Below are 23,454 nucleotides of genomic sequence, written 5' to 3'. Positions count from 1 at the left end.
TAGATATTTCCGCGTTCATCCTGATGGCTGTGTAGATATATCCATATTCATCCAGATGGCTGTGTAGATATTTCCATGTTCATACAGATAGCGGTGTAGATATATCCATGTTCATACAGATAGCGGTGTAGATATTTCCATTTTTATCCAGATGGCTGTGTAGATATATCCATGTTCATACAGATGGCGGTGAAGGCATTTCCATGTTCATACATATAGCGGTGTAGATATTTCCATGTTCATACAGATAGCGGTGTAGATATTTCCATTTTCATCCAGAAAGCGGTGTAGATTTCCATGTTCATACAGATAGCGGTGCAGATATTTCCATTTTCATCCAGATGGCTGTGTAGATATATCCATGTTCATACAGATGGCGGTGAAGATATTTCCATGTTCATACAGATAGCGGTGTAGATATTTCCATGTTCATACAGATAGCGGTGTAGATATTTCCATGTTCATACAGATAGCGGTGTATGTATTTCCATGTTCATACAGATAGCAGTGTAGATATTTCCATGTTCATACAGATAGCGGTGTAGATATTTCCATGTTCATACAGATAGCGGTGTAGATATTTCCATGTTCATACAGATAGCGGTGTATGTATTTCCATGTTCATCCAGATAGCGGTGTAGATATTTCCATGTTCATCCAGATGGCCGTGTAGATATTTCCATGTTCATACAGATAGCGGTGTTGATATTTCCATGTTCATACAGATAGCGGTGTAGATATTTCCATGTTCATACAGATAGCGGTGTATGTATTTCCATGTTCATACAGATAGCGGTGTAGATATTTCCATTTTCATGCAGATAGCGGTGTATATATTTCCCTGTTCAAACAGTTAGCGGTGTTGATATTTCCATGTTCATAAAGATAGCTGTGTAGATATTTCCATGTTTACACAGATAGCGGTGAAGTTGTATGCATGTTTACACAGATAGCGGTGTAGATATTTCCACGTTCATCCAGATGGCTCTGTAGATATATCCATGTTCATGCAGATGGCGGTGAAGGTATTTCCATGTTCATACAGATAGCGGTGTAGATATTTCCATGTTCATACAGATAGCGGTGTAGATATTTCCATGTTCATACAGATAGCGGTGTAGATATTTCCATGTTCATACAGATAGCGGTGTATGTATTTCCATGTTCATCCAGATAGCGGTGTAGATATTTCCATGTTCATCCAGATGGCTGTGTAGATATTTCCATGTTCATACAGATAGCGGTGTAGATATTTCCATGTTCATACAGATAGCGGTGTAGATATTTCCATGTTCATCCAGATGGCTGTGTAGATATATCCATGTTCATACGGATGGCGGTGAAGAGATTTCTATGTTCATACAGATAGCGGTGTAGATATTTCCATCTTCATACAGATTGCCGTGTAGATATTGCCATGTTCATACCGACAGCGGTGCTGATACTTCCATGTTTATACAGGTAGCGGTGTAGGTATTTCCATGTTTATACACATAGCGGTGTAGATATTTCCATGTTTATACAGATAGCGGTGTAGATATCTCCATATTAATACACATGGCGGTGTAGATATTTATATATTCATACAGATGGCGGTGCAGATATTTCCATGTTTATACAGGTAGCGGTGTAGATATTTCCATGTTTATACACATAGCGGTGTAGATATTTCCATGTTTATACACATAGTGGTGTAGATATTTCCATGTTTATACAGATAGCCGTGTAGATATTTCCATGTTTATGCAGATAGTGGTGTGGATATCTCCATCTTAATACAGATGGCGGTGTAGATATTTAAATGTTCATACAGATGGCGGTGCAGATATTTCCATGTTCATACAGATGGCGGTGTAGGTATTTCCATGTTCATACAGATAGCGGTGAAGTTATTTCCATGTGTAAAGTGATAGCTGTGTAGATATTCCCATGTATAAGCAGATAGCTGTGTAGATATTTCCGTTTTCATGCAGATAGCGGTGTATATATTTCCCTGTTCAAACAGTTAGCGGTGTAGATATTTCCATGTTCATAAAGATAGCTGTGTAGATATTTCCAAGTTTATACAGATAGCGGTGAAGATGTATGCATGTTTACACAGATAGCGGTGTAGATATTTCCATGTTCATCCAGATGGCTGTGTAGATATATCCATGTTCATACAGATAGCGGTGTAGATATTTCCATGTTCATACAGAGAGCGGTGCAGTTATTTCCATGTTCATACAGATAGCGGTGTAGATATTTCCATGTTCATACAGATAGCGGTGTAGATATTTCCATGTTCATACAGATAGTGGTGTATGTATTTCCATGTTCATACAGATAGTGGTGTAGATATTTCCATTTTCATGCAGATAGCGGTGTATATATTTCCCTGTTCAAACAGTTAGCGGTGTAGATATTTCCATGTTAGTAAAGTTAGCGGTGTAGATATTTCCATCTTTATGCAGATAGCGATGAAGATGTATGCATGTTTACACAGATAGCGGTGTAGATATTTCCATGTTCACCACATGGCTGTGTAGATATATCCATGTTCATACAGATGGCGGTGAAGATATTTCCATGTTCATACAGATAGCGGTGTAGATATTTCCATGTTCATACAGATAGCGGTGTAGATATTTCCATGGTCATACATATAGCGGTGTATGTATTTCCATGTTCATACAGATAGCGGTGTAGATATTTCCATGTTCATCCAGATGGCTGTGTAGATATTTCCATGTTCATACAGATAGCGGTGCAGATATTTCCATGTTCATACAGATAGCGGTGTAGATATTTCCATTTTCATGCAGATAGCGGTGTATATATTTCCCTGTTCAAACAGTTAGCGGTGTAGATATTTCCATGTTAGTAAAGTTAGCGGTGTAGATATTTCCATCTTTATGCAGATAGCGATGAAGATGTATGCATGTTTACACAGATAGCGGTGTAGATATTTCCATGTTCACCACATGGCTGTGTAGATATATCCATGTTCATACAGATGGCGGTGAAGATATTTCCATGTTCATACAGATAGCGGTGTAGATATTTCCATGTTCATACAGATAGCGGTGTAGATATTTCCATGGTCATACATATAGCGGTGTATGTATTTCCATGTTCATACAGATAGCGGTGTAGATATTTCCATGTTCATCCAGATGGCTGTGTAGATATTTCCATGTTCATACTGATAGCGGTGTAGATATTTCCATGTTCATCCAGATGGCTGTGTAGATATATCCATGTTCATACAGATGGTGGTGAAGATATTTCCATGTTCATACAGATGGCGGTGTACATATTTCCATGTTCGAACAGATAGCCGTGTAGATATTGCCATGTTCATACCGATAGCGGTGCTGATACTTCCATATTTATACAGGTAGCGGTGTACGTATTTCTGTGTTTATACAGGTAGCGGTGTAGATATTTCCATGTTCATACAGATAGCGGTGTAGATATTTCCATGTTTATACAGATATCGGTGTAGATATCTCCTTCTTAATACAGATGGCGGTGTAGATATTTATATGTTCATACAGATGGCGGTGCAGATATTTCCATGTTCATACAGATGGTGTAGTAGATATTTCCATGTTTATAGAGATAGCGGTGTAGTTATTTCCATGTGTAAAGAGATAGCTGTGTAGATATTTCCATGTATAAGCAGAAAGCTGTGTAGATATTTCCATTTTCATGCAGATAGCTTTGTATATATTTCCCTGTTCAAACAGTTAGCGGTGTAGATATTTCCATGTTCATAAAGATAGCTGTGTAGATATTTCCATGTTTATACAGATAGCGGTGAAGTTGTATGCATGTTGACACAGATAGCGGTGTAGATATTTCCGCGTTCATCCTGATGGCTGTGTAGATATATCCATATTCAAACAGATGGCGGTGAAGATATTTCCATGTTCATACAGATAGCGGTGTAGATATTTCCATGTTCATACAGATAGCGGTGTAGATATTTCCATGTTCATACAGATAGCGGTGTAGATATTTCCATGTTCATACAGATAGCGGTGTATGTATTTCCATGTTCATACAGATAGCGGTGTAGATATTTCCATGTTCATCCAGATGGCTGTGTAGATATTTCCATGTTCATACAGATAGCGGTGTTGATATTTCCATGTTCATACAGATAGCGGTGTAGATATTTCCATGTTCATACAGATAGCGGTGTATGTATTTCCATGTTCATACAGATAGCGGTGTAGATATTTCCATTTTCATGCAGATAGCGGTGTATATATTTCCCTGTTCAAACAGTTAGCGGTGTTGATATTTCCATGTTCATAAAGATAGCTGTGTAGATATTTCCATGTTTACACAGATAGCGGTGAAGTTGTATGCATGTTTACACAGATAGCGGTGTAGATATTTCCACGTTCATCCAGATGGCTCTGTAGATATATCCATGTTCATGCAGATGGCGGTGAAGGTATTTCCATGTTCATACAGATAGCGGTGTAGATATTTCCATGTTCATACAGATAGCGGTGTAGATATTTCCATGTTCATACAGATAGCGGTGTAGATATTTCCATGTTCATACAGATAGCGGTGTATGTATTTCCATGTTCATCCAGATAGCGGTGTAGATATTTCCATGTTCATCCAGATGGCTGTGTAGATATTTCCATGTTCATACAGATAGCGGTGTAGATATTTCCATGTTCATACAGATAGCGGTGTAGATATTTCCATGTTCATCCAGATGGCTGTGTAGATATATCCATGTTCATACGGATGGCGGTGAAGAGATTTCTATGTTCATACAGATAGCGGTGTAGATATTTCCATCTTCATACAGATTGCCGTGTAGATATTGCCATGTTCATACCGACAGCGGTGCTGATACTTCCATGTTTATACAGGTAGCGGTGTAGGTATTTCCATGTTTATACACATAGCGGTGTAGATATTTCCATGTTTATACAGATAGCGGTGTAGATATCTCCATATTAATACACATGGCGGTGTAGATATTTATATATTCATACAGATGGCGGTGCAGATATTTCCATGTTTATACAGGTAGCGGTGTAGATATTTCCATGTTTATACACATAGCGGTGTAGATATTTCCATGTTTATACACATAGTGGTGTAGATATTTCCATGTTTATACAGATAGCCGTGTAGATATTTCCATGTTTATGCAGATAGTGGTGTGGATATCTCCATCTTAATACAGATGGCGGTGTAGATATTTAAATGTTCATACAGATGGCGGTGCAGATATTTCCATGTTCATACAGATGGCGGTGTAGGTATTTCCATGTTCATACAGATAGCGGTGAAGTTATTTCCATGTGTAAAGTGATAGCTGTGTAGATATTTCCATGTATAAGCAGATAGCTGTGTAGATATTTCCGTTTTCATGCAGATAGCGGTGTATATATTTCCCTGTTCAAACAGTTAGCGGTGTAGATATTTCCATGTTCATAAAGATAGCTGTGTAGATATTTCCAAGTTTATACAGATAGCGGTGAAGATGTATGCATGTTTACACAGATAGCGGTGTAGATATTTCCATGTTCATCCAGATGGCTGTGTAGATATATCCATGTTCATACAGATAGCGGTGTAGATATTTCCATGTTCATACAGAGAGCGGTGCAGTTATTTCCATGTTCATACAGATAGCGGTGTAGATATTTCCATGTTCATACAGATAGCGGTGTAGATATTTCCATGTTCATACAGATAGTGGTGTATGTATTTCCATGTTCATACAGATAGTGGTGTAGATATTTCCATTTTCATGCAGATAGCGGTGTATATATTTCCCTGTTCAAACAGTTAGCGGTGTAGATATTTCCATGTTAGTAAAGTTAGCGGTGTAGATATTTCCATCTTTATGCAGATAGCGATGAAGATGTATGCATGTTTACACAGATAGCGGTGTAGATATTTCCATGTTCACCACATGGCTGTGTAGATATATCCATGTTCATACAGATGGCGGTGAAGATATTTCCATGTTCATACAGATAGCGGTGTAGATATTTCCATGTTCATACAGATAGCGGTGTAGATATTTCCATGGTCATACATATAGCGGTGTATGTATTTCCATGTTCATACAGATAGCGGTGTAGATATTTCCATGTTCATCCAGATGGCTGTGTAGATATTTCCATGTTCATACAGATAGCGGTGCAGATATTTCCATGTTCATACAGATAGCGGTGTAGATATTTCCATTTTCATGCAGATAGCGGTGTATATATTTCCCTGTTCAAACAGTTAGCGGTGTAGATATTTCCATGTTAGTAAAGTTAGCGGTGTAGATATTTCCATCTTTATGCAGATAGCGATGAAGATGTATGCATGTTTACACAGATAGCGGTGTAGATATTTCCATGTTCACCACATGGCTGTGTAGATATATCCATGTTCATACAGATGGCGGTGAAGATATTTCCATGTTCATACAGATAGCGGTGTAGATATTTCCATGTTCATACAGATAGCGGTGTAGATATTTCCATGGTCATACATATAGCGGTGTATGTATTTCCATGTTCATACAGATAGCGGTGTAGATATTTCCATGTTCATCCAGATGGCTGTGTAGATATTTCCATGTTCATACTGATAGCGGTGTAGATATTTCCATGTTCATCCAGATGGCTGTGTAGATATATCCATGTTCATACAGATGGTGGTGAAGATATTTCCATGTTCATACAGATGGCGGTGTACATATTTCCATGTTCGAACAGATAGCCGTGTAGATATTGCCATGTTCATACCGATAGCGGTGCTGATACTTCCATATTTATACAGGTAGCGGTGTACGTATTTCTGTGTTTATACAGGTAGCGGTGTAGATATTTCCATGTTCATACAGATAGCGGTGTAGATATTTCCATGTTTATACAGATATCGGTGTAGATATCTCCTTCTTAATACAGATGGCGGTGTAGATATTTATATGTTCATACAGATGGCGGTGCAGATATTTCCATGTTCATACAGATGGTGTAGTAGATATTTCCATGTTTATAGAGATAGCGGTGTAGTTATTTCCATGTGTAAAGAGATAGCTGTGTAGATATTTCCATGTATAAGCAGAAAGCTGTGTAGATATTTCCATTTTCATGCAGATAGCTTTGTATATATTTCCCTGTTCAAACAGTTAGCGGTGTAGATATTTCCATGTTCATAAAGATAGCTGTGTAGATATTTCCATGTTTATACAGATAGCGGTGAAGTTGTATGCATGTTGACACAGATAGCGGTGTAGATATTTCCGCGTTCATCCTGATGGCTGTGTAGATATATCCATATTCAAACAGATGGCGGTGAAGATATTTCCATGTTCATACAGATAGCGGTGTAGATATTTCCATGTTCATACAGATAGCGGTGTAGATATTTCCATGTTCATACAGATAGCGGTGTAGATATTTCCATGTTCATACAGATAGCGGTGTATGTATTTCCATGTTCATACAGATAGCGGTGTAGATATTTCCATGTTCATCCAGATGGCTGTGTAGATATTTCCATGTTCATACAGATAGCGGTGTAGATATTTCTATGTTCATACAGATAGCGGTGTAGATATTTCCATGTTCATCCAGATGGCTGTGTAGATATATCCATGTTCATACAGATGGCGGAGAAGGCATTTCCATCTTCATACATATAGCGGTGTAAATATTTCCATGTTCATACAGATAGCCGTGTAGATATTGCCATGTTCATACCGATAGCGGTGCTGATACTTCCATGTTTATACAGGTAGCGGTGTAGATATATCCATGTTTATTAACATAGCGGTGTAGATATTTCCATGTTTATACAGATAGCGGTGTAGATATCTCCATCTTAATACAGATGGCGGTGTAGATATTTATATGTTCATATAGATGGCGGTGCAGATATTTCCATGTTCATACGGATGGCGGTGAAGATATTTCCATGTTCATACAGATGGCGGTGTAGAAACTTCCACGTTCATACTGAAAGCGGTGATGATATTTCCATGCTTATACAGGTAGCGGTGTAGATATTTCCGTGTTTATACAGATAGCAGTGTAGATATTTCCATGTTTATACACATAGCGGTGTAGATATTTCCATATTTATACAGATAGCGGTGTAGATATTTCCATGTTTATGCAGATAGTGGTGTAGATATCTCCATCTTAATACAGATGGCGGTGTAGATATTTAAATGTTCATACAGATGGCGGTGCAGATATTTCCATGTTCATACAGATGGCGGTGTAGATATTTCCATGTTCATACAGATAGCGGTGTAGTTATTTCCATGTGTAATGAGATAGCTGAGTAGATATTTCCATGTATAAGCAGATAGCTGTGTAGATATTTCCGTTTTCATGCAGATAGGGGTGTATATATTTCCCTGTTCAAACAGTTAGCGGTGTTGATATTTCCTTGTTCATAAAGATAGCGGTGTAGATATTTCCATGTTTATACAGATAGCGGTGAAGATGTATGCATGTTTACACAGATAGCGGTGTAGATATTTGCATGTTCATCCAGATGGCTGTGTAGATATATCCATGTTCATACAGATAGCGGTGTAGATATTTCCATGTTCATACAAATAGCGGTGCAGATATTTCCATGTTCATCCAGATGGCTGTGTAGATATATCAATGTTCATACAGATGGCGGTGAAGTATTTCCATGTTTATACAGATAGCGGTGTAGATATTTCCATGTTCATACAGATACAGGTGTAGATATTTCCATGTTCATACAGATAGCAGTGTAAGTATTTCCATGTTCATACAGATAGCGGTGTAGACATTTCCTTTTTCATGCAGATAGCGGTGTATATATTTCCCTGTTCAAACAGTTAGCGGTGTAGATATTTCCATGTTCATAAAGATAGCGGTGTAGATATTTCAATGTTTATGCAGATAGCGGTGAAGATGTATGCATGTTTACACAGATAGCGGTGTAGATATTTCCACGTTCATCCAGATGGCTCTGTAGATATATCCATGTTCATACAGATGGCGGTGAAGTTATTTCCATGTTCATACAGATAGCGGTGTAGATATTTCCATGTTCATACAGATAGCGGTGTAGATATTTCCATGTTCATCCAGATGGCTGTGTAGATATTCCAATGTTCATACAGATAGCGGTGTAGATATTTCCATGTTCATACAGATAGCGCTGTAGATATTTCCATGTTCATCCAGATGGCTGTGTAGATATATCCATATTCATACAGATGGCGGTGAAGACATTTCCATGTTCATACAGATAGCGGTGTAGATATTTCCATGTTCATACAGATAGTGGTGTAGATATTTCCATGTTCATACAGATAGAGGGGGTGATATTTCCATGTTCATACAGATAGTGGTGTAGATATTTCCATGTTCATACAGATAGCAGTGTAGATATTTCCATGTTCATACAGATAAAGGTGTAGATATTTCCATGTTTATAGAGATAGCGGTGTAGTTATTTCCATTGGTAAAGAGATAGCTGTGTAGATATTTCCATGTATATGCAGATAGCTGTGTAGATATTTCCATTTTCATGCAGATAGCGGTGTAGATATTTCCATGTCCAAACAGATAGCAGTGTAGATATTTCCATGTTCGTACAGATAGCAGTGTAGATTTTCCATGTTTATACAGATAGCGGTGAAGATGTATGCATGTTTACACAGATAGCGGTGTAGATATTTCCATGTTCATACAGATAGCGGTGTAGATATTTCCATGTTCATCCAGATGGCTTTGTAGACATATCCATGTTCATACAGATGGGGGTGAAGATATTTCCATGTTCATACAGATGGCGGTGTAGATATTTCCATGTTCATACCGATACCGGTGCTGATATTTCCATGTTCATACAGGTAGCTGTGTAGATACTTCCATGTTTATACAGATAGCGGTGTAGATATCTCCATCTTAATACAGATGGCGGTGTAGATATTTATATGTTCACACAGATGGCGGTGCAGATATTTCCATGTTCATACAGATGACGCTGTAGATATTTCCATGTTCATACAGATGGCTGTGAAGATATTTCCATGTTCATACCGATGGTGGTGTAGATATTTCCATGTTCATACTGATGGCGCTGTAGCTATTTCCATGTTTGTACTGATGGCAGTGTAGGTATTTCCATGTTTATAGATTTAGTGGTGTAGATATTTCCATGTTTATAGAGTTAGTGGTGTAGATATTTGCACGTTTATACAGATAGCGGTGAAGATATTTCCGTGTTCATACAGATGGCGGTGTAGATATTTCCATGTTTATAGAGATAGTGGTGTAGATATTTCCACATTTATACCGATTGCGGTGTAGATATTTCCATGTTTAAAGAGATGGCTGTGTAGATATTTCCGTGTTTATACAGATAGCGGTGAAGGAATTTCCATGTTTATACAGATAGCAGTGTAGATATTTCCATGTTTATACAGATAGCGGTGTTGATATTTCCATGTTTATACAGATGGCAGTGCAGATAATTCCATATTTATAGATATAGCGGTGTACATATTTCCATGTTTATAGAGATAGCGGCATAGATATTTCCATGTTTTTGCAGATAGCGGTGTAGATATTTCCATGTTTATACAGATAGCGGTGTAGATATTTCCATGTTTATACAGATAGCGGTGTAGATATTTCCATGTTTATACAGATAGCGGTGTAGATATTTCCATGTTTATACAGATAGAGGTGTAGATATCTCCATCTAAATACAGATGGCAGTGTAGATATTTATATGTTCATACAGATGGCGGTGCAGATATTTCCATGTTCATACAGATGGCGGTGTAGATATTTCCATGTTTATAGAGATAGCGGTGTAGTTATTTCCATGTGTAAAGAGATAGCTTTGTAGATATTTCCATGTATATGCAGATAGCTGTGTAGATATTTCCATTTTCATGCAGATAGCGGTGTAGATATTTCCATGTTCAAACAGAGAGCGGTGTAGATATTTCCATGTTCATACACATAGCGGTGTAGATATTTCCATGTTTATACAGATAGCGGTGAAGATGTATGCATGTTTACACAGATATCGGTGTAGATATTTCCATGTTCATTCAGAAAGCGGTTTAGATATTTCCATGTTCATCCAGATGGCAGTGTAGATGTATCCATGTTCATACAGATGGCGGTGAAGATATTTCCATGTTCATACAGATAGCAGTGTAGATATTTCCATGGTCTTACAGATAGCGGTGTAGATATTTCCATGTTCATACAGGTAGCGGTGTAGATATATCCATGTTCATACAGATAGCAGTGTAGATATTTCCATGTTTATCCAGATGGCTGTGTAGATATATCCATGTTTATACAGATGGCGGTGAAGATATTTATATGTTCATACAGATAGCATTGTAGATATTTCCATGTTCATACAGATTGTGGTGTGGATATTTCCAGGTTCATACAGATAGCGGTGTAGCTATTTCCATGTTCATACAGATAGTGGTGTATATATTTCCATGTTCATCCAGATGGCTGTGTAGCTATTTCCATGTTCATACAGATAGCGGTGCTGTTATTTCCATGTTTATACAGGTAGTGGTGTAGATATTTCCATGTTTATACAGAAACCGGTGTAGATATTTCCATGTTTATACAGATAGCGGTGTAGATATCTCCATCTTAATACAGATGGCGGTGTAGATATTTATATCTTCATACAGATGGCGGTGCAGATATTTCCATGTTCATACAGATGGCGGTGTAGATATTTCCATGTTTATAGAGATAGCAGTGTAGTTATTTCCATGTGTAAAGAGATAGCTTTGTAGTTATTTCCATGTATATGCAGATAGCTGTGTAGATATTTCCATTTTCATGCAGATAGCGGTGAAGATGTATGCATGTTTACACAGTTAGCGGTGTAGATATTTCCATGTTCATACAGATAGCACTGTAGATATTTCCATGTTTACAGAGATAGCGGTGTAGATATTTCGATGTTGATAGAGATAGCGATGATGTAATTTCCATGTTTATACGGATAGCGGTGTAGATATTTCCATGTATATAAAGATAGCGGTGTAGATATTTCCATGTTTATGCAGATGGCAGTGTAGAAATTTCCATCTTTATACAGATAGAGGTGAACGTATTTCCATGTTCATACAGAAAGCAGTGTAGATATTTCCATGTTTTTACAGATAGCGGTGTAGGTATTCCCATGTTTATACAGACGGCGGTGTAGATATTTGCATCTTTAGAGAGATCGCGGTGTAGATATTTCCATGCTCTTACGGATGATGGTTTAGATATTTCCCTGTTTATAGAGGTGGCAGTGTAGATATTTCCATATTTATAGACATGGCGTTGTAGATATTTCCTTGTTTAAACAGATAGCAGTGTAGATATTTCCATGTTTATAGAGATAGTGGTGTAGATATTTCCATGTTCATACAGATGGCGGTGTACATATTTCCATGTTCATACAGATGGCAGTGCAGATATTTCCATCTTTATAGAGAAAAAGCGGTTTAGATACTTGCAATTTTATACCGATGGCGCTGTAGATATTTTCATATTCATACACATAGCGGTGTAGATATTTCCATGTTTATACAGATGGCGGTGTAGATATTTCCTTCTTTATACAGATAGCGGTGTAGACATTTCCATGTTATAGAGATAGCGATGTAGATATTTCCATGTTTATACAGATAGGGATGTACATATTACCATGTTCTTACAGATAGCAGTGTAGATATTTTCATATTTATGCAGATGGCGGTGTAGACATTTCCATGTTTATAGAGATGGCGTTGTAGATGTTTCCTTGTTTATACAGAGAGCTGTTTAGGTATTTCCAATCATAGAGGTAGCGTTTTAGATATTTCCATGTTTATACAGATAGCGGTGTAGATATTACCATCTTCATACAGATAGCGGTGTAGATATTTCCATGTTTATACAGATAGCACTGTAGATATTTCCATGTTTATGCAGATAGCGGTGTAGATATTTCCAAGTTTATACAGATAGCGGTGAAGGTTTTTCCATGTTTATTGGGACAGCGGTGTAGCTATTTCCATGTTTTTACAGATAGCGGTGTAGCTATTACCATGTTTGTACAGATAGCACTGTAGATATTTCCATGTTTATACAGATAGCGCTGGAGATATTTCCATCTTTATACAGGTGGCGGTGTAGATATTTCCATGCTAATACAGAGGGTGCTGTAGACATTCCCATGTTTATAGAGATGGCTGTCTAGATATTTCCATCTTTATGCAGATAGCGGTGTAGTTATTTCCATGTTTATAGAGATAGCGGTGTAGATATTTCCATGTTCATACAGATAGCGGGGTAGATATTTCCATGTTTATACAGATAGCGGTGTAGATATTGCCATGTTTATAGAGATAGCGGTGTAGATATTTCCATGTTCATACAGATAGCTGTGTAGATATTTCCATGTTCATACGGTTGGCAGTGTAGATATTTCCATGTTCACACAGATATTGGTGTAGATATTTCCATGTTTATAGAGATTGCGGTGTAGATATTTCCATGTTTATGAAGATGGCGATGTAGATATTTACATGTTTATTCAGATAGCGGTGTAGATATTTCCATCCTTATACAGATAGAGGTGTAGATATTTCCATGTTTATACAGATGTCGGTGTAGATGTTTCCATCTTTATAGAGATGGCGGTGTAGATAATTCCATGTTCATACAGATGGCGGTTTAGGTATCTCCATGTTTATAGAGATGGCGGTGTAGATATTTCCATGTTTATAAAGATGGAGGTCTAGATATTTCCATGTTTATACATATAGCACTGTAGTTATTTCCATGTTTATAGAGATTGCGGTGTAGATATTTCCATGTTTATTCAGATATCGGAGTAGATATTTCCATGTTTATACAGATAGTGGGGTAGATAATTCCATGTCCATACAGATAGCGGTGTAGATAATTCCATCTTTATACAGATGGCTGTGTAGATATTTCCATGTTCATACAGATAGCGGTGTAGATATTTCCATCTTTATACACATGGCGGTGTAGATATTTCCAAGTTCATAAGATGGCAGTCTATGTATATCAATCTTTATAGAGGTGGCAGTGTAGATATTTCCATGATTATAGAGATAGTGGTGTAGATATTTCCATCTTTTTAGAGATAGCGTTGTGGATATTTCCCTGTTTCACAGATAAGTGTAGATATTTCCATGTTTATACAGAGAGTGGTGTAAATATTTCCGTGTTCATACAGATAGCGGTGTATATATTTCCCTGTTCAAACAGTTAGCGGTGTAGATATTTCCATGTTCATAAAGATAGCTGTGTAGATATTTCCATGTTTATACAGATAGCGGTGAAGATGTATGCATGTTTAGACAGATAGCGGTGTAGATATTTCCGCGTTCATCCTGATGGCTGTGTAGATATATCCATATTCATCCAGATGGCTGTGTAGATATTTCCATGTTCATACAGATAGCGGTGTAGATATTTCCATGTTCATACTGATAGCGGTGTAGATATTTCCATGTTTATCCAGATGGCTGTGTAGATATATCCATGTTCATACAGATGGCGGTGAAGGCATTTCCATGTTCATACATGTAGCGGTGTAGATATTTCCATGTTCATACAGATAGCGGTGTAGATATTTCCATGTTCATCCAGAAAGCGGTGTAGATTTCCATGTTCATACAGATAGCGGTGCAGATATTTCCATGTTCATCCAGATGGCTGTGTAGATATATCCATGTTCATACAGATGGCGGTGAAGATATTTCCATGTTCAGATAGCGGTGTAGATATTTCCATGTTCATACAGATAGCGGTGTAGATATTTCCATGTTCATACACATAGCGGTGTATGTATTTCCATGTTCATACAGATAGCGGTGTAGATATTTCCATTTTCATGCAGATAGCGGTGTATATATTTCCCTGTTCAAACAGTTAGCGGTGTAGATATTTCCATGTTCATAAAGATAGCTGTGTAGATATTTCCATGTTTACACAGATAGCGGTGAAGTTGTATGCATGTTTACAAAGATAGCGGTGTAGATATTTCCACGTTCATCCAGATGGCTCTGTAGATATATCCATGTTCATGCAGATGGCGGTGAAGGTATTTCCATGTTCATACAGATAGCGGTGTAGATATTTCCATGTTCATACAGATAGCGGTGTAGATATTTCCATGTTCATACAGATAGCGGTGTAGATATTTCCATGTTCATACAGATAGCGGTGTATGTATTTCCATGTTCATCCAGATAGCGGTGTAGATATTTCCATGTTCATCCAGATGGCTGTGTAGATATTTCCATGTTCATACAGATAGCGGTGTAGATATTTCCATGTTCATACAGATAGCGGTGTAGATATTTCCATGTTCATCCAGATGGCTGTGTAGATATATCCATGTTCATACGGATGGCGGTGAAGAGATTTCTATGTTCATACAGATAGCGGTGTAGATATTTCCATCTTCATACAGATAGCCGTGTAGATATTGCCATGTTCATACCGACAGCGGTGCTGATACTTCCATGTTTATACAGGTAGCGGTGTAGATATTTCCATGTTTATACACATAGCGGTGTAGATATTTCCATGTTTATACAGATAGCGGTGTAGATATCTCCATATTAATACACATGGCGGTGTAGATATTTATATATTCATACAGATGGCGGTGCAGATATTTCCATGTTTATACAGGTAGCGGTGTAGATATTTTGATGTTTATACAGATAGCAGTGTAGATATTTCCATGTTTATACACATAGCGGTGTAGATATTTCCATGTTTATACAGATAGCCGTGTAGATATTTCCATGTTTATGCAGATAGTGGTGTAGATATCTCCATCTTAATACAGATGGCGGTGTATTTAAATGTTCATACAGATGGCGGTGCAGATATTTCCATGTTCATACAGATGGCGGTGTAGGTATTTCCATGTTCATACAGATAGCGGTGAAGTTATTTCCATGTGTAAAGTGATAGCTGTGTAGATATTTCCATGTATAAGCAGATAGCTGTGTAGATATTTCCGTTTTCATGCAGATAGCGGTGTATATATTTCCCTGTTCAAACAGTTAGCGGTGTAGATATTTCCATGTTCATAAAGATAGCTGTGTAGATATTTCCAAGTTTATACAGATAGCGGTGAAGACGTATGCATGTTTACACAGATAGCGGTGTAGATATTTCCATGTTCATCCAGATGGCTGTGTAGATATATCCATGTTCATACAGATAGCGGTGTAGATATTTCCATGTTCATAGAGATAGCGGTGCAGATATTTCCATGTTCATACAGATAGCGGTGTAGATATTTCCATGTTCATACAGATAGCGGTGTAGATATTTCCATGTTCACACAGATAGTGGTGTATGTATTTCCATGTTCATACAGATAGTGGTGTAGATATTTCCATTTTCATGCAGATAGCGGTGTATATATTTCCCTGTTCAAACAGTTAGCGGTGTAGATATTTCCATGTTAGTAAAGTTAGCGGTGTAGATATTTCCATCTTTATGCAGATAGCGATGAAGATGTATGCATGTTTACACAGATAGCGGTGTAGATATTTCCATGTTCACCACATGGCTGTGTAGATATATCCATGTTCATACAGATGGCGGTGAAGATATTTCCATGTTCATACAGATAGCGGTGTAGATATTTCCATGTTCATACAGATAGCGGTGTAGATATTTCCATGTTCATACATATAGCGGTGTATGTATTTCCATGTTCATGCAGATAGCGGTGTAGATATTTCCATGTTCATCCAGATGGCTGTGTAGATATTTCCATGTTCATACTGATAGCGGTGTAGATATTTCCATGTTCATCCAGATGGCTGTGTAGATATATCCATGTTCATACAGATGGTGGTGAAGATATTTCCATGTTCATACAGATGGCGGTGTACATATTTCCATGTTCGAACAGATAGCCGTGTAGATATTGCCATGTTCATACCGATAGCGGTGCTGATACTTCCATGTTTATACAGGTAGCGGTGTACATATTTCTGTGTTTATACAGGTAGCGGTGTAGATATTTCCATGTTCATACAGATAGCGGTGTAGATATTTCCATGTTTATACAGATATCGGTGTAGATATCTCCTTCTTAATACAGATGGCGGTGTAGATATTTATATGTTCATACAGATGGCGGTGCAGATATTTCCATGTTCATACAGATGGTGTAGTAGATATTTCCATGTTTATAGAGATAGCGGTGTAGTTATTTCCATGTGTAAAGAGATAGCTGTGTAGATATTTCCATGTATAAGCAGAAAGCTGTGTAGATATTTCCATTTTCATGCAGATAGCTTTGTATATATTTCCCTGTTCAAACAGTTAGCGGTGTAGATATTTCCATGTTCATAAAGATAGCTGTGTAGATATTTCCATGTTTATACAGATAGCGGTGAAGTTGTATGCATGTTTACACAGATAGCGGTGTAGATATTTCCGCGTTCATCCTGATGGCTGTGTAGATATATCCATATTCAAACAGATGGCGGTGAAGATATTTCCATGTTCATACAGATAGCGGTGTAGATATTTCCATGTTCATACAGATAGCGGTGTAGATATTTCCATGTTCATACAGATAGCGGTGTAGATATTTCCATGTTCATACAGATAGCGGTGTATGTATTTCCATGTTCATACAGATAGCGGTGTAGATATTTCCATGTTCATCCAGATGGCTGTGTAGATATTTCCATGTTCATACAGATAGCGGTGTAGATATTTCCATGTTCATACAGATAGCGGTGTAGATATTTCCATGTTCATCCAGATGGCTGTGTAGATATATCCATGTTCATACAGATGGCGGAGAAGGCATTTCCATCTTCATACATATAGCGGTGTAGATATTTCCATGTTCATACAGATAGCCGTGTAGATATTGCCATGTTCATACCGATAGCGGTGCTGATACTTCCATGTTTATACAGGTAGCGGTGTAGATATATCCATGTTTATTCACATAGCGGTGTAGATATTTCCATGTTTATACAGATAGTGGTGTAGATATCTCCATCTTAATACAGATGGCGGTGTAGATATTTATATGTTCATATAGATGGCGGTGCAGATATTTCCATGTTCATACGGATGGCGGTGAAGATATTTCCATGTTCATACAGATGGCGGTGTAGAAACTTCCACGTTCATACTGAAAGCGGTGATGATATTTCCATGCTTATACAGGTAGCGGTGTAGATATTTCCGTGTTTATACAGATAGCAGTGTAGATATTTCCATGTTTATACACATAGCGGTGTAGATATTTCCATATTTATACAGATAGCGGTGTAGATATTTCCATGTTTATGCAGATAGTGGTGTAGATATCTCCATCTTAATACAGATGGCGGTGTAGATATTTAAATGTTCATACAGATGGCGGTGCAGATATTTCCATGTTCATACAGATGGCGGTGTAGATATTTCCATGTTCATACAGATAGCGGTGTAGTTATTTCCATGTGTAATGAGATAGCTGAGTAGATATTTCCATGTATAAGCAGATAGCTGTGTAGATATTTCCGTTTTCATGCAGATAGGGGTGTATATATTTCCCTGTTCAAACAGTTAGCGGTGTTGATATTTCCATGTTCATAAAGATATCGGTGTAGATATTTCCATGTTTATACAGATAGCGGTGAAGATGTATGCATGTTTACACAGATAGCGGTGTAGATATTTGCATGTTCATCCAGATGGCTGTGTAGATATATCCATGTTCATACAGATAGCGGTGTAGATATTTCCATGTTCATACAAATAGCGGTGCAGATATTTCCATGTTCATCCAGATGGCTGTGTAGATATATCAATGTTCATACAGATGGCGGTGAAGTATTTCCATGTTTATACAGATAGCGGTGTAGATATTTCCATGTTCATACAGATACAGGTGTAGATATTTCCATGTTCATACAGATAGCAGTGTAAGTATTTCCATGTTCATACAGATAGCGGTGTAGACATTTCCTTTTTCATGCAGATAGCGGTGTATATATTTCCCTGTTCAAACAGTTAGCGGTGTAGATATTTCCATGTTCATAAAGATAGCGGTGTAGATATTTCCATGTTTATACAGATAGCGGTGAAGATGTATGCATGTTTACACAGATAGTGGTGTAGATATTTCCACGTTCATCCAGATGGCTCTGTAGATATATCCATGTTCATACAGATGGCGGTGAAGTTATTTCCATGTTCATACAGATAGCGGTGTAGATATTTCCATGTTCATACAGATAGCGGTGTAGATATTTCCATGTTCATCCAGATGGCTGTGTAGATATTCCAAAGTTCATACAGATAGCGGTGTAGATATTTCCATGTTCATACAGATAGCGGTGTAGATATTTCCATGTTCATCCAGATGGCTGTGTAGATATATCCATGTTCATACAGATGGCGGTGAAGACATTTCCATGTTCATACAGATAGCGGTGTAGATATTTCCATGTTCATACAGATAGTGGTGTAGATATTTCCATGTTCATACAGATAGAGGGGGTGATATTTCCATGTTCATACAGATAGCGGTGTAGATATTTCCATGTTCATACAGATAGCAGTGTAGATATTTCCATGTTCATACAGATAAAGGTGTAGATATTTCCATGTTTATAGAGATAGCGGTGTAGTTATTTCCATTGGTAAAGAGATAGCTGTGTAGATATTTCCATGTATATGCAGATAGCTGTGTAGATATTTCCATTTTCATGCAGATAGCGGTGTAGATATTTCCATGTCCAAACAGATATCAGTGTAGGTATTTCCATGTTCGTACAGATAGCGGTGTAGATTTTCCATGTTTATACAGATAGCGGTGAAGATGTATGCATGTTTACACAGATAGCGGTGTAGATATTTCCATGTTCATACAGATAGCGGTGTAGATATTTCCATGTTCATCCAGATGGCTTTGTAGACATATCCATGTTCATACAGATGGGGGTGAAGATATTTCCATGTTCATACAGATGGCGGTGTAGATATTTCCATGTTCATACCGATACCGGTGCTGATATTTCCATGTTCATACAGGTAGCTGTGTAGATATTTCCATGTTTATACAGATAGCGGTGTAGATATCTCCATCTTAATACAGATGGCGGTGTAGATATTTATATGTTCACACAGATGGCGGTGCAGATATTTCCATGTTCATACAGATGACGCTGTAGATATTTCCATGTTCATACAGATGGCTGTGAAGATATTTCCATGTTCATACCGATGGTGGTGTAGATATTTCCATGTTCATACTGATGGCGCTGTAGCTATTTCCATGTTTGTACTGATGGCAGTGTAGGTATTTCCATGTTTATAGATTTAGTGGTGTAGATATTTCCATGTTTATAGAGTTAGTGGTGTAGATATTTGCACGTTTATACAGATAGCGGTGAAGATATTTCCGTGTTCATACAGATGGCGGTGTAGATATTTCCATGTTTATAGAGATAGTGGTGTAGATATTTCCACATTTATACCGATTGCGGTGTAGATATTTCCATGTTTAAAGAGATGGCGGTGTAGATATTTCCGTGTTTATACAGATAGCGGTGAAGGAATTTCCATGTTTATACAGATAGCAGTGTAGATATTTCCATGTTTATACAGATAGCGGTGTTGATATTTCCATGTTTATACAGATGGCAGTGCAGATAATTCCATATTTATAGATATAGCGGTGTACATATTTCCATGTTTATAGAGATAGCGGCATAGATATTTCCATGTTTTTGCAGATAGCGGTGTAGATATTTCCATGTTTATACAGATAGCGGTGTAGATATTTCCATGTTTATACAGATAGCGGTGTAGATATTTCCATGTTTATACAGATAGCGGTGTAGATATTTCCATGTTTATACAGATAGAGGTGTAGATATCTCCATCTAAATACAGATGGCAGTGTAGATATTTATATGTTCATACAGATGGCGGTGCAGATATTTCCATGTTCATACAGATGGCGGTGTAGATATTTCCATGTTTATAGAGATAGCAGTGTAGTTATTTCCATGTGTAAAGAGATAGCTTTGTAGATATTTCCATGTATATGCAGATAGCTGTGTAGATATTTCCATTTTCATGCAGATAGCGGTGTAGATATTTCCATGTTCAAACAGATAGCGGTGTAGATATTTCCATGTTCATACACATAGCGGTGTAGATATTTCCATGTTTATACAGATAGCGGTGAAGATGTATGCATGTTTACACAGATATCGGTGTAGATATTTCCATGTTCTTTCAGAAAGCGGTTTAGATATTTCCATGTTCATCCAGATGGCAGTGTAGATGTATCCATGTTCATACAGATGTCGGTGAAGATATTTCCATGTTCATACAGATAGCAGTGTAGATATTTCCATGGTCATACAGATAGCGGTGTAGATATTTCCATGTTCATACAGGTAGCGGTGTAGCTATAACCATGTTCATACAGATAGCAGTGTAGATATTTCCATGTTCATCCAGATGGCTGTGTAGATATATCCATGTTTATACAGATGGCGGTGAAGATATTTATATGTTCATACAGATAGCATTGTAGATATTTCCATGTTCATACAGATTGTGGTGTGGATATTTCCAGGTTCATACAGATAGCGGTGTAGCTATTTCCATGTTCATACAGATAGTGGTGTGTATATTTCCATGTTCATCCAGATGGCTGTGTAGCTATTTCCATGTTCATACAGATAGCGGTGCTGTTATTTCCATGTTTATACAGGTAGTGGTGTAGATATTTCCATGTTTATACAGAAACCGGTGTAGATATTTCCATGTTTATACAGATAGCGGTGTAGATATCTCCATCTTAATACAGATGGCGGTGTAGATATTTATATCTTCATACAGATTGCGGTGCAGATATTTCCATGTTCATACAGATGGCGGTGTAGATATTTCCATGTTTATAGAGATAGCAGTGTAGTTATTTCCATGTGTAAAGAGATAGCTTTGTAGTTATTTCCATGTATTTGCAGATAGCTGTGTAGATATTTCCATTTTCATGCAGATAGCGGTGAAGATGTATGCATGTTTACACAGATAGCGGTGTAGATATTTCCATGTTCATACAGATAGCACTGTAGATATTTCCATGTTTACAGAGATAGCGGTGTAGATATTTCGATGTTGATAGAGATAGCGATGATGTAATTTCCATGTTTATACGGATAGCGGTGTAGATATTTCCATGTATATAAAGATAGCGGTGTAGATATTTCCATGTTTATGCAGATGGCAGTGTAGAAATTTCCATCTTTATACAGATAGAGGTGAACGTATTTCCATGTTCATACAGAAAGCAGTGTAGATATTTCCATGTTTTTACAGATAGCGGTGTAGGTATTCCCATGTTTATACAGACGGCGGTGTAGATATTTGCATCTTTAGAGAGATCGCGGTGTAGATATTTCCATGCTCTTACGGATGATGGTTTAGATATTTCCCTGTTTATAGAGGTGGCAGTGTAGATATTTCCATATTTATAGACATGGCGTTGTAGATATTTCCTTGTTTAAACAGATAGCAGTGTAGATATTTCCATGTTTATAGAGATAGTGGTGTAGATATTTCCATGTTCATACAGATGGCGGTGTACATATTTCCATGTTCATACAGATGGCAGTGCAGATATTTCCATCTTTATAGAGAAAAAGCGGTTTAGATACTTGCAATTTTATACCGATGGCACTGTAGATATTTTCATATTCATACACATAGCGGTGTAGATATTTCCATGTTTATACAGATGGCGGTGTAGATATTTCCTTCTTTATACAGATAGCGGTGTAGACATTTCCATGTTATAGAGATAGCGATGTAGATATTTCCATGTTTATACAGATAGGGATGTACATATTACCATGTTCTTACAGATAGCAGTGTAGATATTTTCATATTTATGCAGATGGCGGTGTAGACATTTCCATGTTTATAGAGATGGCGTTGTAGATGTTTCCTTGTTTACACAGAGAGCTGTTTAGGTATTTCCAATCATAGAGGTAGCGTTTTAGATATTTCCATGTTTATACAGATAGCGGTGTAGATATTACCATCTTCATACAGATAGCGGTGTAGATATTTCCATGTTTATACAGATAGCACTGTAGATATTTCCATGTTTATGCAGATAGCGGTGTAGATATTTCCAAGTTTATACAGATAGCGGTGAAGGTTTTTCCATGTTTATTGGGACAGCGGTGTAGCTATTTCCATGTTTTTATAGATAGCGGTGTAGCTATTACCATGTTTGTACAGATAGCACTGTAGATATTTCCATGTTTATTCAGATAGCGGTGTAGATATTTCCATGTTTATACAGATAGCGCTGGAGATATTTCCATCTTTATACAGGTGGCGGTGTAGATATTTCCATGCTAATACAGAG

This window comes from Gorilla gorilla, chromosome 11 (assembly GCF_029281585.2).
Source record: "Gorilla gorilla gorilla isolate KB3781 chromosome 11, NHGRI_mGorGor1-v2.1_pri, whole genome shotgun sequence".
NCBI lineage: Eukaryota > Metazoa > Chordata > Mammalia > Primates > Hominidae > Gorilla > Gorilla gorilla.
The sequence above is the reverse complement of the archived record's forward strand: the minus strand, read 5'-3'. Positions refer to the sequence as shown.